At 34.7% G+C, this 18,530-nt stretch overlaps 1 long non-coding RNA gene across 1 annotated transcript; it reads right to left on the reverse strand.

The window, feature by feature from the left end:
- Positions 1 to 9,226: 9,226 nt before the first annotated feature.
- LOC149803058 (uncharacterized) lies at positions 9,227 to 15,341 on the reverse strand. Its single transcript, XR_016420129.1, has 2 exons — positions 15,274 to 15,341; positions 9,227 to 10,573 (listed from the first exon to the last, which is right to left on the reverse strand). It is a non-coding gene; the product is annotated as an uncharacterized LOC149803058 (long non-coding RNA).
- Positions 15,342 to 18,530: the final 3,189 nt, after the last annotated feature.

The raw sequence follows: 18,530 nt of genomic DNA on the forward strand, positions 1-18,530 counted from the left end.
CTAAAACAGAAGCGATTATGTTCTCCCCACATAATAGAATAACATAGATTACTCAAAGCTATACCTACAAGAGAAATTATTAATATTCACCAAGGTAACCAAATTCCTAGGAATGTACCTTGATGAAAGCCTTACCACATTAAAGAGCTCACCCGCAAATGTAAAACTGATCTAAACTTACTAAAAAGCCTCAAGGGAACTACGTGGGGGAGGGGGCCAATCAAGAAACCCTTTTAACATTAAACAAGTCACTTATAAGATCAAAAAAAAAAAAAAACTACGGATGCCAAGTCTATGCATCAGCTAAACAAACAACTTTTAACAAACTAGATTCCATACAATATAAGGCACTAATCATTTGCACTGGAGCACTAAACTCAATCTCCCTAGAGGAGCTCCAGATTCTCACAGGAGAACTACCACCGAAACTAAGAAGAAATGAAAGCATATTAAGATGTGCCGCATGAGTTTCAATTCACAAAACTAGCCACCCCACCAGGAAAATTATCCAACAAAGTCGTATCCCTTTCAGTAGAAAACTAGTACCACAACCACTCGGTGCAAACAAAATACATGAGGTAATCAGAGATCTTATCCTACCCACACTACAAGCTGAGTAATGTAATTACCACGACCCAACACCTTGAACCTGAGATAACCCAAATTGCAACACAACAGCCTTTACTTATAGCAACAAACTAGACCAGACACATGATATAAGGACCAAAATATTAGACCAACTAGAAGAAAAATACATAGGGTACACCAAGATATACACCGATGGCTCAAAAATTACAAATCCGAACAAAAATGCAGCGGCAATAGTAATCCCTAAAACAAACACAGAATTCGGAGCAAGATTACCTGACACCTGCTCCATTTACACAGCCGAATTATGGGCCATTATGGAAGCCCTAAAATGGCTCCAACTAACAAACATTAAAAAAGCAGTTATCATTAGTGACTCCCTTAGCGTCATCAAACCACTATATCACAAGAAGCAACTTTCTGATGGAAACCAATCACTTAATTAAAGAACTACTACATAATAAACAAAAAATAGAGTTCATGTGGGTGCCCCCCTCCCCATTGGAATAACAGGTAACGATAAAGCAGATCAAGCAGCTAAACAACATCTACATGAACCATACTACAGCGTGCAAGAATTGTACAGTATTATAAGAATTAAAATTGACAGTAAATGGCAACAACTGTGGGATAGCAGCAAAAAAGGACGCAAGCTATACTCCATAATAAACAAGATCACAAGACATAACAAACCACCACAACTCGTTAGAAGTCAGGACCAAAAACTTATCAATAGGATAATAATAGGCAAAACTAAATTAGCCACCAGCTATGGGAAATATTTGATAACCATCACAAACTCAAATGACAAATGCCCACACTACCCACACCAAGAAGACTTAGGACATGTATTCAACACCTGCCATAAGTATAGAACTCAAAGAACTAGGTTTAGGACTAAACAACACAAAATCGGCCTCACCGACCTACCCTGAATTCCTTAAAGAACAAAACCTAAATAAGGACAATACTTACCAAAATATCATAAATTTCCTTACCGACAATAAATGGTGGGATTTAAACAAAAGAACAAATAAATACCATTCAAACAATCAATCAGTCAACTAGTAGTCAAGCTAACAAACCTAAAATTAGGGAATAAATAAGTTCAGATGTCTTTGACATTCTTAGAGACTCGAGCATTCGGCAAAGATATCTATCTTATTAAAATAGATTTAGCCTGAAATAAAATAACATCACATAAATAAAACAAAATATAAACAATTACCAAAACTAGTAGACAGGCTAATAAATTTAAAACTAGGGAATAAATAAGATCAGATGTCTTTGACATGTCTTAGCGACTCGAGTATTCGGCAAAGATAGCTGTCTTAATAAATAGGCTTAGCCTGAAAATAAAAATAACAACATACTGAAAGCTTCATAAATCAAACAACCCTAAAACCCACACATATGGAAATAATGATAATAAAACTGCAATAACCCTTAAATCATTTTTTTAAATTTGATTTTATTTAATTTTATTTTTTAAAAAGAATCATACAAAAATGTCTTTATTATTTATTATTTTTCTAGGGCACCAAAATCCTACAACATGAAATTAAGGGCACTAACATCTTTTCAAACCGCAGATTATCTGTAGTACAACCAACGCTATGGCACTAAGGCACAGCCTCTCTTTAAGGCAAAAACAAAAACAGTTGGAACACCTAGATAAAACCCCAGAACAACTAGAATATATAAGGTGGTCTAAAAAGCCCAAGACCATCAGGCCCGGTTGCACAATGCGGCAACCAAATACCTAGCGAAACTAGTTAGGACCCCAAAACTTGAGAATATATGAGGTGTCCAAACCCCAAGGACCATCAGGCCCAGCTGCACAAAGCAGCACACCAAACAGCCTAGGAAAGCTTAAGATAACCATAAGTAAAAGGGTGAACTCAACCAAAATCACCCCCTCCAAATCAGACAAACTGGATACAGATATAATAACCCTACAGACTATCACTAAGCGGTCACTGGTGCGGTACTATCCTTAATTAAAGCAACACATAATTTTTCTGCAACATATCTCAAAAAGTCCGTCAAGACGACAATTCAGTAACCTTTTGGCAAGTGAGTCCAAACATAAATATCCTGGATACACGAAGGTGCCTTCCCGATGCGCGGGATCCTCTCTGGCTGAACCCTCTTCCTTGCCACTTCCAGACATAAATTAATTAATGTGCCTAGCACATATTAATTACATGAAGGGAGAGGTACTTTTTCCTCTCTTCATAACAAACAACTAAAATAACTAGATGTCCCAATGTGACGTCAGAGTGACGACCAATCGCTACCAGCGTCACAGACTGTTTGGTCGACACGTGGCTCAGTAAATGCAAACTGAATTACCACCTTTAACTCGAGTGTGTGCTGGGACTACTATCCCCAATCGAGTGAAGCCTTACATCCAGGTCGCTAGGGTCTATGAAGCCAGTCATATTGATCCAAGACCTGACGGCTCATTTAAGTAGTGCCTTCCATGCACAGTAATGACCAGGGACTGTGGCACCGTTCCGCTCCCCATGACCAATTAAATAGTCCGTTTCGGATATTAAACAAACGTGCATGCCCTTATGGGCAATTACGTCTATAAGTTAAATATGATGAAGATTGTTCGCGCCATTCTACACAGAATAAAAGAGGATGACAAAAGAGTTATTTAACAAGTTGAAGGAGAGTTGGTACTGGATGGTGGACGGGGTCAATGTGGTGGAAGGCTACAACATGAATGGAGGTATCAAGTTACCAAAAACCTTATGACAAGTCAAGTGACCAGCCATAAAATAGCCAATGATCTGGTACAAGGCATGATCGAAGAGAAGGTAGAAAAGTTACGATGCTTCATTTAACCAACATACGTGAGAGTGGGCCCCTTGAAGGAAGCCCTTGATAATGTAATGAAAGTAAGATGTTTTTAGAAGAGATATTGAATTGGACAGAATGGTCCTTTGTGAAGTGGGGGCAGGACCAGCTAGAGAAAGCAGAAGAACTAATGAGAAAAGTGAAGAAGTGAAGAAGATAAAAGACAGGTGGTCTAAAGAAAGAAAGAAATAAGAAAACAGAAAAAGAGGAGTTTGACAGACTAAATCAAAACTGGATGAAGGTGCAGGATAAAATTTAGATCGATGGGTCATCCTGACTGGATGCCAGAGAGAGAGAGAGAGAGAGAGAGAGAGAGAGAGAGAGAAAAAGAAGAAGAAATTAATGATTGACAAAGTGAGGAAATGGTGGAAGAAGTGGAGAAAATAGAAGAACCCAAAGACCCTTTTCAGGACCACTCATATGCCTCGAAAAGATTTGCTTTTTTGCCTGAAGTTCCTTTTAGTCTGTTGTATAGTTGTTTATGTTTGCATGTTGTCTGTTGTATACGTTATCTCTGTCTCTGTCCAGCCCAAACGTTCTAGGTTTTTTTTCCCCCACTCTTTCGTCCCGATTGTTTCTAATCGTCAGTAGCGTGACGTTACCTTACCTGTAATGTCTTTTCCCATGTCCCTAGACAGGTCCAATACTTTTTGTCCCTCTATAGACCCATCCATGTGAAAATTCCTATGTTAAATTCCTCTTTTCCCTAGACAGCCCCACAATGTTAAATTCCCATTGTTCCCAGAGCGCCGGGACCCTGTTTTCAATGGTGTCCAATGGTCCCTAGACAGCCCCCATCAGTTACTTATAGTCCATTCAGAAACAATCTAAATACCACAATCTGTGACATAACTGGAAGACACCATCATTAGAATATAACAATATTTTTTTACACAAAAATCACACTAATTAAATAATATCAGACTGTTTCTCGCTATGAAGGTAATGCTGCACTTAAAAAGATAATAGTCGAACTGGATTGTCTAAGAAATATAGAATATCACATATTTTAGCAAGATTCAATTATGTAAGCATTACCTCTGAAAACTGTCCATTCCATATAACTTATCAATGCGACGCAATGTTTCCTTGCTGTCATAAGGATGGGTTTCAGTCTCCTCGTTTGTCAGATATGAAAACTTGTACAAAATAATCCATTTTGTTCTTTTTCTGAAACGATGAAGAAATTCGAATAAAATACATTGATAACCAAGCTTTCTGTACACCTTCCATCTGCATGTCTAAATGCTCTATTCTTATTAAAGAGTTCAAGAAAATGCGTGCATCATCTTAGAATTGTCCCATGTAATTATCAATAAGCAATGCCTTTTCATCGTTTATTTTGTGTCTTTATTTCGTTCTACTGACGTTTTATTCAAAAGTAGCATTTGTAAATACAAACATGGTTCACAATGAATAGTTAAAATTTTGTATAGATTTCCAATGTTTCACATGTGAAATTGGCGATACACACTTCATATATTTCGAGTTATTTCAACGAAGAAACATATTTCTCCTCGTAAGTTACGTTAAATCTGGATATTCGATCACTGGAACTCTGAAAGCATTAAACGTAATCTATAATTAGTGTGTATTTATCTGATCGTGAGACAGTTTTACAAGTTAACGAATTACGCATTTAATACTCACAGGCCTATTTGTTTTGATAAGTTCAGATTTGCCTGGACTCGAGGTTCAAAGGGTTCAGCGTCTTTATCTTGCGCTCCAGAAGAATGGAACTTCACAAACAGTAAGTGATGCTTATTCGTATATGATCAATTACGAAAGGAGCACATTATTTTTTAACTCTCTTATAAAATAAGGAAAAAAGTGTACTTGAAATATCAGGTGAGATTCCGACGTTTAAGTTCAGCTGACATCACAAAATCGCTGGATCGCGACTGATAGCGTAAAGGTATTAATGTGTGTGTTCGGATTTTCATCGTTACCAATATTTTTTAAAGTATGAATCTGTGATATGTTTGTGAGTCAGCATGGCTTAAAATGATACTATCCCTATAAGATATTTGGAGATGGTTGCCGTAGAGGCAAATTTTTTAAAACCAAATAATCTCAGCTAACTGTGGGCACTTTACTTTCGTTGAATTTTGCAATATGCATCATGGGTTTTGTCGTCTTGTGGTGTAAATGATTCTGAAAAAAATCAACTTGGAGCTACAAAAAATCACTGGTTTCTCTCTAAAAATGAAGCATGTGGCAATCGCTTCAAAGAACGAAATAAATAATTTCATTTTGAACTTTTCATATAATAATTAACGAAATCTGCTCAGATTATATCACAAACTTAATACCACCAATCGTATGGGATGATATCTCTTAAAACCTGAGAAATTCCAATAACTTAGTGCAACTGTAGAATCAAAATTCTTCATATCACAATCGTATTTACCCAGTTTGATTAATATGTGGTACAACCTCCAAAATACCAAAACAGTGCGGTTATGTAGTGTTTCACAACTTTTGGCAACATGTTGAAGGCACAAAATATGTCCAATAGCAGTAGCAGAATCAGGAACTAGTACCTGGACGACCGGGCATTTTGCACCGAACAATGCGTATACAATTATCTTGATGGTCCAACCACGTTCGGCTAGCTGTGGTCCCTGCTAGTTTACCCGATCCAAACTCTTTTTTCTCTCTTGAATCGAGTTCAAAAATGTAAATCTATGTCTCATCACCTCTGAGAATCTCTTTCAAATGTCTCTGGTCACTCATTTCATATCTAGCGAGTAGCTGTTTGGCGATTTCAACCAGAGTCTGTTTTTGATCATTGATGACAAAAAAAGTGTGACCCATCTTGCACAAACATTTCTGATCTTCGAAACGTTTCTTTAATATATTTAAAACAGCTAAGGGATTAATACCAGTGACAATAGAAAAATCTGTGTATTCATCAACTGCCTCTTTCAAAGCAGTCACTTCTATCTGAAAAATTGCAGACAACGGTCTTCAAAATACATTGGTCATCTTCCATTTTTGTGTACGTCGGCAATTAAATGTAGTGTTAGTTTTTGTTGCTGTTTTAAGATTTCAACCGCAAATCACATTTTACAGTTTATCGTACCTCTCTTCGAAAAAAGCGTAAATTGGTGCATGGATAAATTCACAGGTTTCATTTCTGTACGATGGAACACCACATCACATCATTCGGAGGATAACTTATTACATTTATAAAATTATGTTTAAGTATCTTCTCCCCATAATACTGGCGTATTGAGGTTGCCGTTTTGTTTGATAAGAAGTTTGTCTACTCTGTAGATCACTGTCATAAACTACAATTTGTCAGCTCTGTAGAGTATTGACTTAGATTATATTTTGTCAACTCTGTAGATCATTGTTATAGATTATGTACTACTTATGAAATGGTCGGTAAAGCATGATAAGACATGGGCGATAAAGCTTTTGACTTTAACAGTAGGCTTAGACAAGGAGTAGTTATGTCCCTTGTTTACTACCCGTTCTAATACCTTCGAAAAAGGACCACTTTTCTTGTTCTTGGGTTTAACGGCACGTTTAACACATTGGCTCAGTCGTACCGAAGAATAGGGGAGCTAAGTGCCTTTCCCAATTGTACAAAGAGGCAGCCGACCCGGATTGACCTGTACTAGTATCAGATTGGCGACCCTTGGTTAGGAGTCTGACGCTCTACCAACGGAGCTAGTGCGGCTCAGTGTTAGGTCTCACTGAACAGTTTATCTGGTGAATTTTCACCCGACGATGACCAATTACAGAAAAATGAGAATAATTTTACACTGAAGATACAAATAAAAACAAACTAATGATTTTTGTAGAAAGCATACATGTGAGATTTTGACTGCAGTAATCAGGTTAATTCCTGATGCAACTGGTGGTTTTTATACTGAACCAACACTGCCACCAACCCATAAATTTTACATTCATTTTTGACAAGAAATAGCTATTTTGAATATTTTTCTGTGACAAGGCAGCTAAAAGAATCAGTATGTGCCTTATGCATGAATAAAGTTCACTAGTACTATAACAAATCAGCATACTTTTCATCACCCCTCAACCATCTAGATTTTTAGATATTTACCTCTGTAGCAGACACACATAAATACGTAAGCCAAGTCGACAGCTCATTTGCAGCCCAAGTTACGCATTTGATCTCCAATGCAAATCTAACTGTGACAGGCAGTCACCAACAAGCCAACCTATTTCCAAGCCTAACTCAAAGTAAATCTGAACCACATTATAGATTTAGCTTATGTGTGAATTTATAAATGCTAGGCTTGTGATAATTAGGTTCATGCCTTCTTCCTTAAAAATTAGGGGGGTGTCAAAATACGAAACTATCCAGTGAGACCTTAAGGCAGATTGTAAAAATTACGTGGATAATTAATCTATGCAAAGTAAAGATAAGAAGACGTGGTGGTAAAGTAAATCTTCTCTTATTGGTTTGGGTATATGATGGAGGTCTACTTAATTTGAGTATTTGAAACGTTCAAGGTCACAGTTCCACATAATCATTAATTTCAAGTTCTATTAACTAGAAATAAAAGACATAATGATTTAAATTCTGCTGAATTTATTTAATCATCTAGGATTGGAAATGTTGCGTGATTTTTAAATATAGATATTTTTGCTTTTTGAAAACATTAATTGTAGTCATTTTAAGTTCCATTTTAAATTCTTGAAAAGGAATGAAGTTGAAGCCAGCAACACGTGATTAAAATTATTGAATTAGGTTCAGTACTGTTAAGACCTCGCAGAGAAATAACAATGAAGCAAAATACTGCTAATTGCTCGGTATATACGGTGCCAATTTTGTTCCGCTTTTATACTATGGACATTTTGGCAGAAATAAACGGTATCGCTACCTTGGCGAAAAGGTTTGTGACCTTTGCATGGATTCATGCATTCTATGCTATTACATTTTCCACCCTTGCAGCCAAGTTAAATTCTAGGAAAAATGTAAGCGCTGCGTAGGATTGTTAAAGAGAATGTTTACCTTATTTTTATCTTAGGAGAGGAATCTAAAATTTCATTTAAAGTATGGCCCCGTTTCAGAAATAGGAATATTTTATTAGCTGATTCCTGCTCTGTATATTTAATTTACATTGTTTGTTACGTTTTGTATTCATTATGCTTTATGGGTTATGTAAAATTGTATTTTGTAGCTGACCTGATCCAAAATCAGGTTCATTGTCTGCCTGACCAGAATCATTGATTTCTTTTTAGTCTGTAAGCAACTAATACATGCTTTATCTTCGTCCGTGAGTGTAGGTTAAATATCAGGATCATTATCTTATTCTAAGTCAATGACATTATTTAGATCATTTTCTAAGGAATTATTTTAGTAACAGACCTTCTAATTATAACTTAGATTGTTCTAGAAATGAACCATTGACTCTAATCCGGATACTTCTTTTTATTTTACATTTTCGGTTTGTGTACTAGGGAAATAAATTGTTTGTTTAATTTAACAAACCTTGTTTGTTTTCACTCTTTTCTATTACATGTTTTATGACCATAGAGTCGTAAAATTCCATATACAAATAGTAAAACAAAAACAAATTTTAAAAAAACGAAGCAAAACAAAACAAGAAGAAGAAAAAAAAGCATGCACAAAGTGTTTATCTTCTGATATGAAAATCAATATTCCGTAATTAATAAACAGTTTGTTTATTAGGCCAAATGATAACTTAATGATAATTTTTGCCTACTGACAGTGATTGCGTTTAATGCAAGTAATGCTTTGTTACTGTCAAGCTTCAAAAACGGACAATGGTGAAGTGAAAAAGAACTTTATTCAATAAAATGGACTGTTTTAACCAACATTACAACTTAGTTTGATGCTTTAATTACATAAATTGGAAAATTGTAACGCTGTAACAAATCGGCATGTTACTCATCGGTTTAAGAAAAATGATGTAAGATTACAGCCATATGACACACGTATATAATGACTGGCATCAGGAATAAGATAAATGTATCGCATAGGAAGGTCATGGGAATAATTTCAATAATGGGAAATTCAAGTGTTAATTATTCAAACATTTCTGCTAATTTTGTACATGAGGAATTATGGACCGAACCGTAATTATCCCTTGAGTAGCGTCATACTTTGTATTGTTTTACAGTTCATAAGCACATGCTTGACGAGTGACTTTCTAAAGCATATCTTGAACATATCTTGATCTCGATATGTCATTCGAAATAAAGGCTCCTAGGCCCTTGGGCACACACGCTCCTATCCACCAATTGAAAACATAAAGGCTAGACAACCATCCCGCAATTTAAAAACGTAGACCATCGATCATCAAATTAAAATCTAAGACACCTGTCCATCAACCATCCAGTTTTGAAGACTTCCAACCACAAAAATACCAACAACCCTCAAAATACTTAAAAAGGACAAGACCACCAAATCCTCATCATTTAGAAAACAAGCCATGGGACACACTCTCTCCTATCCACCAAATTTAAAAAAAAAATATACGATGTAACCAACCTTCGCAATTTAAAAATGAAAGAACATTAGACATTCAATCTTCAACAAGCCATGGGACACACTTTCTCCTATCCACCAAATTAAAAAAATATGTACGATGTTACCAACCTTCGCAATTTAAAAATTAAAGAACATTAGACAATTGTAACGTCGCCCACTTAGTGGTTAATTGGATTTGGCTGGCGTTATCTAGAGGATGACCTCCCTCGATATTACAGCCCGGCAGGAGTGGGAAGATATAATTTCAACAGATTACTGAGCAAGAATATTGGAAAGAAATAATGCAATACGAACCCCCTTAGACAAGAAAAATAACAAAATTAATCAAAACAAATTAATAGCGGCAATTCCAATTACATCTAAATGTCAGCAGAATTTAATAGCAGTGTCTAATTTGGATTTATTTCGACATAATAACGAGTGGTGAAAAGAGCGAAATGTCCACGACTGATTGCATCACCTTCCTCCCTTGAGCGTGTATCAACGTCTTCCTGTTTCCTCGAGCCTTCCTATTCTCTACTCTTCACCCCTTCATGGATTTCCTAATCCTTTATTCTGAACTTGTCACTTCTTTTCTCGGAATTTCGTCTTCGGACTGTCCCGTGTCTCCTCAGAAAGCTGTTCCTTAAAGGACAAAATTACCCCTAAATATCTGTATGTACCACTTTCTACATGTACATAAAATTCACTCATTCTCATTACTCAGAAGCATATTAGCTATCCACAATGCATAAATTCTGAACTAATCCAATAGAACATCACCCTCGCTTCACAGCGACAGGCCATAATTACCACGTTTGCGGTATATCGAACGTTACCGTATCTCTTTACCTATGCTACCACATGCTAAATAACTATTGTTTAAAATTCACAAAATTCTAGCTCACACAATCCCTAACTTAAAAGATTATTTAAACATTACAAAATCAGATATAAAAAACTCACGATAACCAGTATCGTCCTAACAGACATCGAAAATTATTTCATATAACCCTATGAAATCCTACACATATGAAAACTTGGATAGCATGCAATCGTCAATACTATCAATGAACTAGTAACTGTAAAATTAAAGAGATACACTGCATAACAACTCTAGCATTAACAAATTTCCATGAAATTGAATAAACTATACATAATGGGGATCCTAGTCATACCAAACACATTTGCATAAAACAAACAATCAAAAATAGCAAACTTCGTGGAAAATTAAAATTGCGTACCTTAAAGTTGTTCTCTTTCAGAAATTGTGCGTCCTAGCACTAAACCCTGTCTTTTCTTACAAGACAGCAACATGGTCCCCTTTTCTTGTTTAACGAGGAAAGCACTATTCTTTTCAGGCTTCCTCGGATCCGAACTACTCCTCTTCCAGAAAATTTAGGACTAAAGAATTTCGACCAAGGTCGTCACTTTAAATTCACATTACTTTCAAAGTGTGCGCCTTAATTTACACTGCACAATCGTGATCAGCGGTTCCTAATTTTTTCCCAAAATAATCATTTCTTTCGTCAGATCTTAGACAGCTTACGGTGCATATCAATTTTCCTTTAAAAATGATAATTTGACATGGGTTCCTATCAAGCGGTTATGGTCGGTAGCTCAAATGATTACTTTCTCAGGATAGCGTTACAATGCCCTGGTCATTCTCTCTGAGTCATACATGCTAGCCTTTCAAGTTTTAACATTGACACGGGGGAATAAAAGTAGAAAGATCGAAGTGACCCTTCACAAAGACTTTTCTGGCTTAAATGTGATAAAATATTAATGCTCAATGCATTCAACCTTAAGGTTCAATACAATTCAAAATTCGACACTTTACACAATTACTCCTCAATTTATAACAAATGCATAAGCCACCAACGCTCGACATTTTAAAAACACCACTTGCCCTAAAAAAAACGCCTTAGACCACTAACCGTATAATTTAAAAAGAAACAAATACCACCAACTCTCGAAATTAAGAAAAAACAACACCAATCCACAAACGTCCGAATTTAAAACCCAACTCTAATATATCGTCCAAGTCATAAACTTTTTCTTAAAAATTCACGACTTCATTTACATCTGAAGAACTTTATTCCTCGAGTCAGGCAAATGCTCAAATATCCTCCAGTAATTAAGCCTGTGTAGAGTCAGTAATTTCAGACAAAAAGCTTGTGTGAGTAGGCTATACCATTAGAAATAATCAATACGAAGCGACCGCATGCAGGTCCTAACGGTATATCTCAATCAGCATCGTTACTACCTGACCTTAGAGTACAATTACTCATCTGTTTAAAAGACTACAACTGATACGTACCTAATTCTTACAGTTTCTAGATTTGTAACCGAAAAATATAATTATATCAAATATTCGGTGATACTATTCATAACAAAAATAACTTCGCTTGGCTGGTGGTAAATTAATTAGTTTCAAGTAAGACCTAACACTAAAGAATTTACCACCAGTAAGACGAAGTTACCAACACCACTATCGAATAATGATGTATAATGCTTTGAGTGGTTACGATGACTTTATTCTATTTAAACATGGAACTGAAATAATCAAATTGTATACATTTGAACTGGTTAACTTAATTACGTGGTTTATGACTTTGTATATGTAATAACATCTTGTCCGCTGTAATTTCCTTTGATATCGGGATCGTTTTAACGTGAAATCAGTATAGGTAACTGTCCAGTCCACTATTCAGCTTCTAATTCTTTAATAATTTTGTAACAAATATGCTTAAATTTTTCACTAGTATTAATATTTGTAATTAAATATTAGTATTTCAATGTATTCGGTCGGTTCTAATATATCTCTTAATCAGTTTCAGTCTATCCTTTCTGAAGAATTGGTACTCAAAGAAGTAACGGAATTCATCATCCAGAATGTTATTTTTATACATTTTCTTTCTTCGTATCTAATTTTAATACTCTGAAAAGTTTTAACAGGTAATTTCCGGTTTGACATACTAAAATACAAGAGAGATAAGTACACATTTTTAGGAAATTTGAATAATATTGATCCATTAGATACCCGTTTTAAAAAAAAAATTAAAAAAATTATTTTAATGATTTTTCTACAACAGATAACCAGTGTCGTTTGTGTTTTAATATAATTCCTTATGGTATTATTATTATAATTGTTACTATTTATAATATCATCCTAGTTTTTTAATAATAGTCTTTATATTGTTAGGAGCCTAGGCTCTTAAAATAAGTAACAGAAAAGAATGAAAGACAACAAGTTTTGTAAAATTTTAAAAAATAATTTATTTCCCTAGAATACAAAGTGAAAATGAGAGACAATAACTTCCGGTATTGCGAATTAAATCCCAAAATAATCCAAGAATTACAGACACAAGTCCTAGGAATTTAAACTCTTGAATAAAATCCAGTAAAAGTACAGAAAAGATCCAAAACTGAAGGCTATGACGTCTGTTATAGCTTATGTAGTGCTGATGTATCAACGGTCTTTTGTTGAATCACAGTAATATAATTCCAGGTTTGAATATACTATGAATTCCAGTGAATGTCTTTATCCAAGAATTTTATCAGGGCACTTTTGTATTTCCAGAGAAAATAATTTCAGTTAAAAATCCTAAAAACACTAATAATTACGTACACGTCGGTTACAGCATGACATCTGACAGTACGCGCATGGTCAAGAAATGCGAGAAACTGTAGGTTGAGATATACCGTATGGATCTGCTTGTGGTAACTTTGTACTGATTATTTATAACAGAAAAACCTACTTAGATGAGGTTACCAATATGACGGAAAAGTTTACTGATAGGATAGTTTTGAATGGAATTACTGACTGTATCTGGGCCTAAATACTGGAAGATGTAGAATCATCTGTCTGGCCTCAGGAAAAAAGTTTTTCAGACAGACCGGGAACTCGAGAATTTCTACAGAAAACCGTTTTCTTTTGGATAAGACATTATGCTGTGTTTTTGTTAAATTTGGCCTTTCATTGTCTGTTTTTTATGTATTTTTTTGTTGTTTTAAATTTGGAGGGCTGGTGGCTAAGTGCTTCTATTTAGATTTGGATGGCTGGTGGTCTGCTTTAGTTTTTAATTTTAATGTGAGAGCTGATTGTTGGATTTTTCTTTTCAAGTTAAGGATTGGTGATCTAGGGTTTGCTTTTTACATTTTGAAACTTGGTGTTGGTGGTGAGGTTATGGGATTGTACCTAATTGTTTTCTATATTTAGGTTGATGGTCTACAATTTATTTTTTTAAAAAAAGGGGGTTGATGGTATAGTGTCTTTTTGTACCTTCGGCGGGTTGGTAACCTAGGTTTTTCATTAATTTTGAAGACTGGTTGTACAGAGGTTTATTGTTAACTGTGGTGGTTGCTGGTCCAGTGGCTTTTAAATTATTAATTTTGAAAGTTGGAGGTCTAATGTTATTTTTTTAAATGTGAGGGTTGGTGGGCAATTATTTTTTCTTCTTCTAAATCTGTTGGGGAGGAGGGCGAGTGTACCTAGTGGTTTTTTTTATAACTCTTTTAATCAGGCAAGAAGGTTGATGTAAAAATATTAAAAATGAAAGGAGGACGGTGTCATAGTGTTTATATACATTTAATTTTGAGGATAGGAGGGTAGGTTGCTTAGGGTTTAACAAAAATAAAAAGGTAACATGGTCAAATGGGCAGGTGGCCCAGGACGTGCGATAACTAGTCTATTTTAGTCTTACTTGATGTCACTGTTCCGAAATTTACATTCTGTACTAAAGTATTACCGCGCAGGAAGTGAATATTAAAAATAAAAAACTACAAATAATTTTTTAAGATATCCACAACACAAATGTGTTACCATAAGAGCTCACTTCACGCTGAGCGAATACCACACACTGCAATTCTAATTTCATTTTTATTTCGCTAAAGGTAATGAATATTTTAACAGAAGTCGTCATGGCATAATATAAATATTTCAAACTCATAATTAATCTAAATATATGTCAATGGTCACATCGTATATCAACAATGACTGGACCTTCGATGTAACATCGTCAGTTCTCAAAGACTTGTTGATCTAATTCATCTATTTCAAAATAAATTCACCGATAATTAAACTCGAGAACTATTAGAAAAAGTATTATTGTAGAATAACAATAATTTGCACAATCTGCGATCGTCTTCTTCTTTAAGAAATCTAAACTTTAAGATGTAATATATATATATATATATATATATATATGCATATGCAACTTCTATTATAACTAAAAATGAAGCTTATATTGCTCATATTATTCTGAAATTCTTGTCTGTATTTTGCACATTAGCCTTATTTAATTTTAGGATTACAAAAAAAGAGATGGAACATAATTCGGTACCTGCCCATAATTTTAACGGACACCTTCGCTCACCCAACTGCTAGTCGGTGTCACTAATGAGAAGAGAATGATAACACTCTCCGCTTTGTTTATATACCTAAGTGAGGCCGCTTAGGAAACTAACAAAGATAATTTTCGCAATTTACCTGTACGTTTTACGCACGCGATATTGTCTTTAGTCATGAAAACGTTGCATCATTTTGCAAAGCGCGTGCGCGATGTGACATCACAGTATTGATATGCAAGGAAGATTCGATTTAATATACTATGGACATTCTAACGTATTCAAACCATGTATTGTTATTGTTATTGTTGTGGATTTAACACCATTTCTCAGCGCAAGATTAGCTATATATATCGCAGGCAGTATAACTGGTTTAACAAGAAACTAGGGGAACACCACGACAATAACCATCGGCCCACGCGAAGCTACTGGCATCTTTCTCACATAATTGGCCGAGCCCGAGATGTGATGACTGTGATCAGTAGAGGCGAGCGTTTTAGAAGACACACCCCTCCCCGTATTGTAATAATAAGAACGTTCAATACCGATATTCCCAGTCGTACTAATGGATGAATGAGTAAATAGAGAACTCTCCACGTATATATACTCTGATTTCCTGTCAGGATTTTGTTGTTCATTTATAAAATATATTAATTATAATTGTTGTTTTGGTAAGGCTTGTTTTTGGATGTGGTTTGACTTACAATATATTAATTTATTACCACACGAAATGCTTAAAAATTATTTGATACCTATCGACCGCCACCAATAATATCTATGGCACAGACACACTGAAAGCTTGTCGGGCAAGTTGTCGGTATCCATCACTTGTCACTGTATCAGGCACAAATTCAAATCATCGTTAATTAAAGCGATGACATATATCCTTTATAGTACAGATGTGTCTACAATTCTTTGCTGATTCACAAACAATAATATTCCGGTGTTTGAATTTCCAAATAAAATTTGAAGAAATGTCTTTGTCCAAGAATTCTGAATGAGCACTCAAAATTTCCAGGAAAAAGAATTAATCTTTTATAATTCAAATAATCTGAATAAAAATTAAAATATAACTCCAAACTGGTTACAAACAAACACTTTCCAGTGTAAAAACCCAAGCTGAGAAATATATCTATAGACATCGGTATAAAACCTGAATACTGCGCAATTTCGGAAAACCCAGAATTGCGAAATACAGGCTGTTTACATATAAAAAAGAAAGTTGTTTACTTGTCTCGGTGATTTCTGAATCAAGGTCGGAAACTAAGCCAAAAATAGAAACAGTGTTTCTATTATTATGTGTTTATGAAAAGAGGCAGGTCAAACTGAATTTTCTGGAAAATATCAAATTCCTAGTAAACAAAATGACACTACTTTGACATATAATTAAAATAAAAAGATTTGAAAACTTACAATTAAATTAAATCAAATATAAATTAAATCAAATATACGTAACAATAGTATGTTGTTGTTTTCATTGTTGTAGTTTCAAATAACACAAATAATTACTCAAACAAACTCAATTCACATAGTCAAAGACGTGTTCTTGGCTGTGTAATATACATCTCGTTCTCATCTGACTACGATGTCATCAAATGAAAATTCATCTGGAATTTCAAAGTTTACAAGATATTACTGAGTATATTATGCTTACATTATATATATTTTATCACACTAATATTTGCAGGAATACAGTAATTTCATCATACTTACGAGGAAAAGACCCCATCATATATAGATGAAATCGGGATTTATGAATACTTGAAAATACTACATTAGAATTTCCTATATAAATTACGATGAGATTTCATCAGAAGATGAATGACAAAATAATTAATGAAAATTTTTATTTAAGAAGAGAATCTAAAATATTGACTTTAAATTGATTTTGTGTAGATGAAATCAGGATTTATGAATACTTGAATGTACTACATTAGAATTTCCTATATAAATTGCGATGAGATTTCATCAGAAGATGAATGACAAAATAATTAATGAAAATTTTTATTTAAGAAGAGAATCTAAAATATTGACTTTAAATTGATTTTGTATTAATGTGAAGTGCAAATAAAGTTTCTATTGTTTGAGTAACTTAAGAAAGTATATTTTTGAAACAATGCGATGATAAAATATACTCATTAGAAATATATTAAATCAACAAGCATGTGATATAATATTTCGCTACCAATTGCAGACACAAGCAATGATAGGTGATTTCATAAAGTTCCGGACCATGTTTTGCAGAAATTTTATGTGATTCCTATGATTTTCATAGATTCCACGGAAAACCTATGTAATGAAATGCCTACCTGAATTAACTAAAAGTTTCGGTGGTTTATTATTCCCGGTTTCACGGTGTTACTGTAGTGTCTGTAGTCCATAGGCCACGACTCAGAATTTGGATGATTGTTGCCAAATAGCGTTACCAACTGAAAGAATAAGTGTCTAAAAGCGTATTAGCTGTAGTTTCCAGAGGCGTCCACAGAATTAATGGGGGGGGGGGGCAAACATGTAATGTCCAACATGAAAGTTTTACTTATGTAGGCAAAAACATGTTTAGAAGTGAAACCAGAGCGGTATACGTGCCCCCTTGCCCCCTCTCTGCGGGCACCCATGGTAGTTTCCAAATATAAGTTTGCTTACAAACACATGCACTATCAAACAGCATAGAAGGTCTTTGGTGGATGTTTTGAGGGTGACAATTCGTGCGTATATGAGTACTATATGTATTGTATCATTATGCGAGCAATCAAATCACTACACTTTTGCCACTTGTAACTTAGAACCATAAGTTAATTTTTATTGAGTAAAAGAACCGCGTGTAAGCAAGAAAAATACATGAACACAAACAGTTACTGATTAATATACTATGTTATAACTAATATTTTATAAAATTTATGAGCTCTTGCATCTGATGATGGGCTTTTTCAAAACAACACGTGTTTGTTTAGTTATACTAATATGAACTCACTAAAATATCTAACAGAAGACCATTATATTTGAAAGTCCACTTTCTATTTGTGGAGACGCGTTTATGTTACCTTCAGCTTCATTGTCCTTGTCACCAAGTATATCCTGCAGTGAATCATTTTCATCGGCACCTGTCATGTTGGTGCAGTCCTGAAGCCTTCACTCCTCTGTGGACTTTAGTTCATTAGACAGGTTCTATAGGACAGTGCGTTGACATGTAGGATTTCAATGCGACCTGAGGTATAGAAGAGCCAGTCATCCATTGAATATCAATTTCGTCCTC

The sequence above is a fragment of the Sinohyriopsis cumingii genome, chromosome 3 (genome assembly GCF_028554795.1).
Source record: "Sinohyriopsis cumingii isolate HCF-2022 chromosome 3, ASM2855479v2, whole genome shotgun sequence".
NCBI lineage: Eukaryota > Metazoa > Mollusca > Bivalvia > Unionida > Unionidae > Sinohyriopsis > Sinohyriopsis cumingii.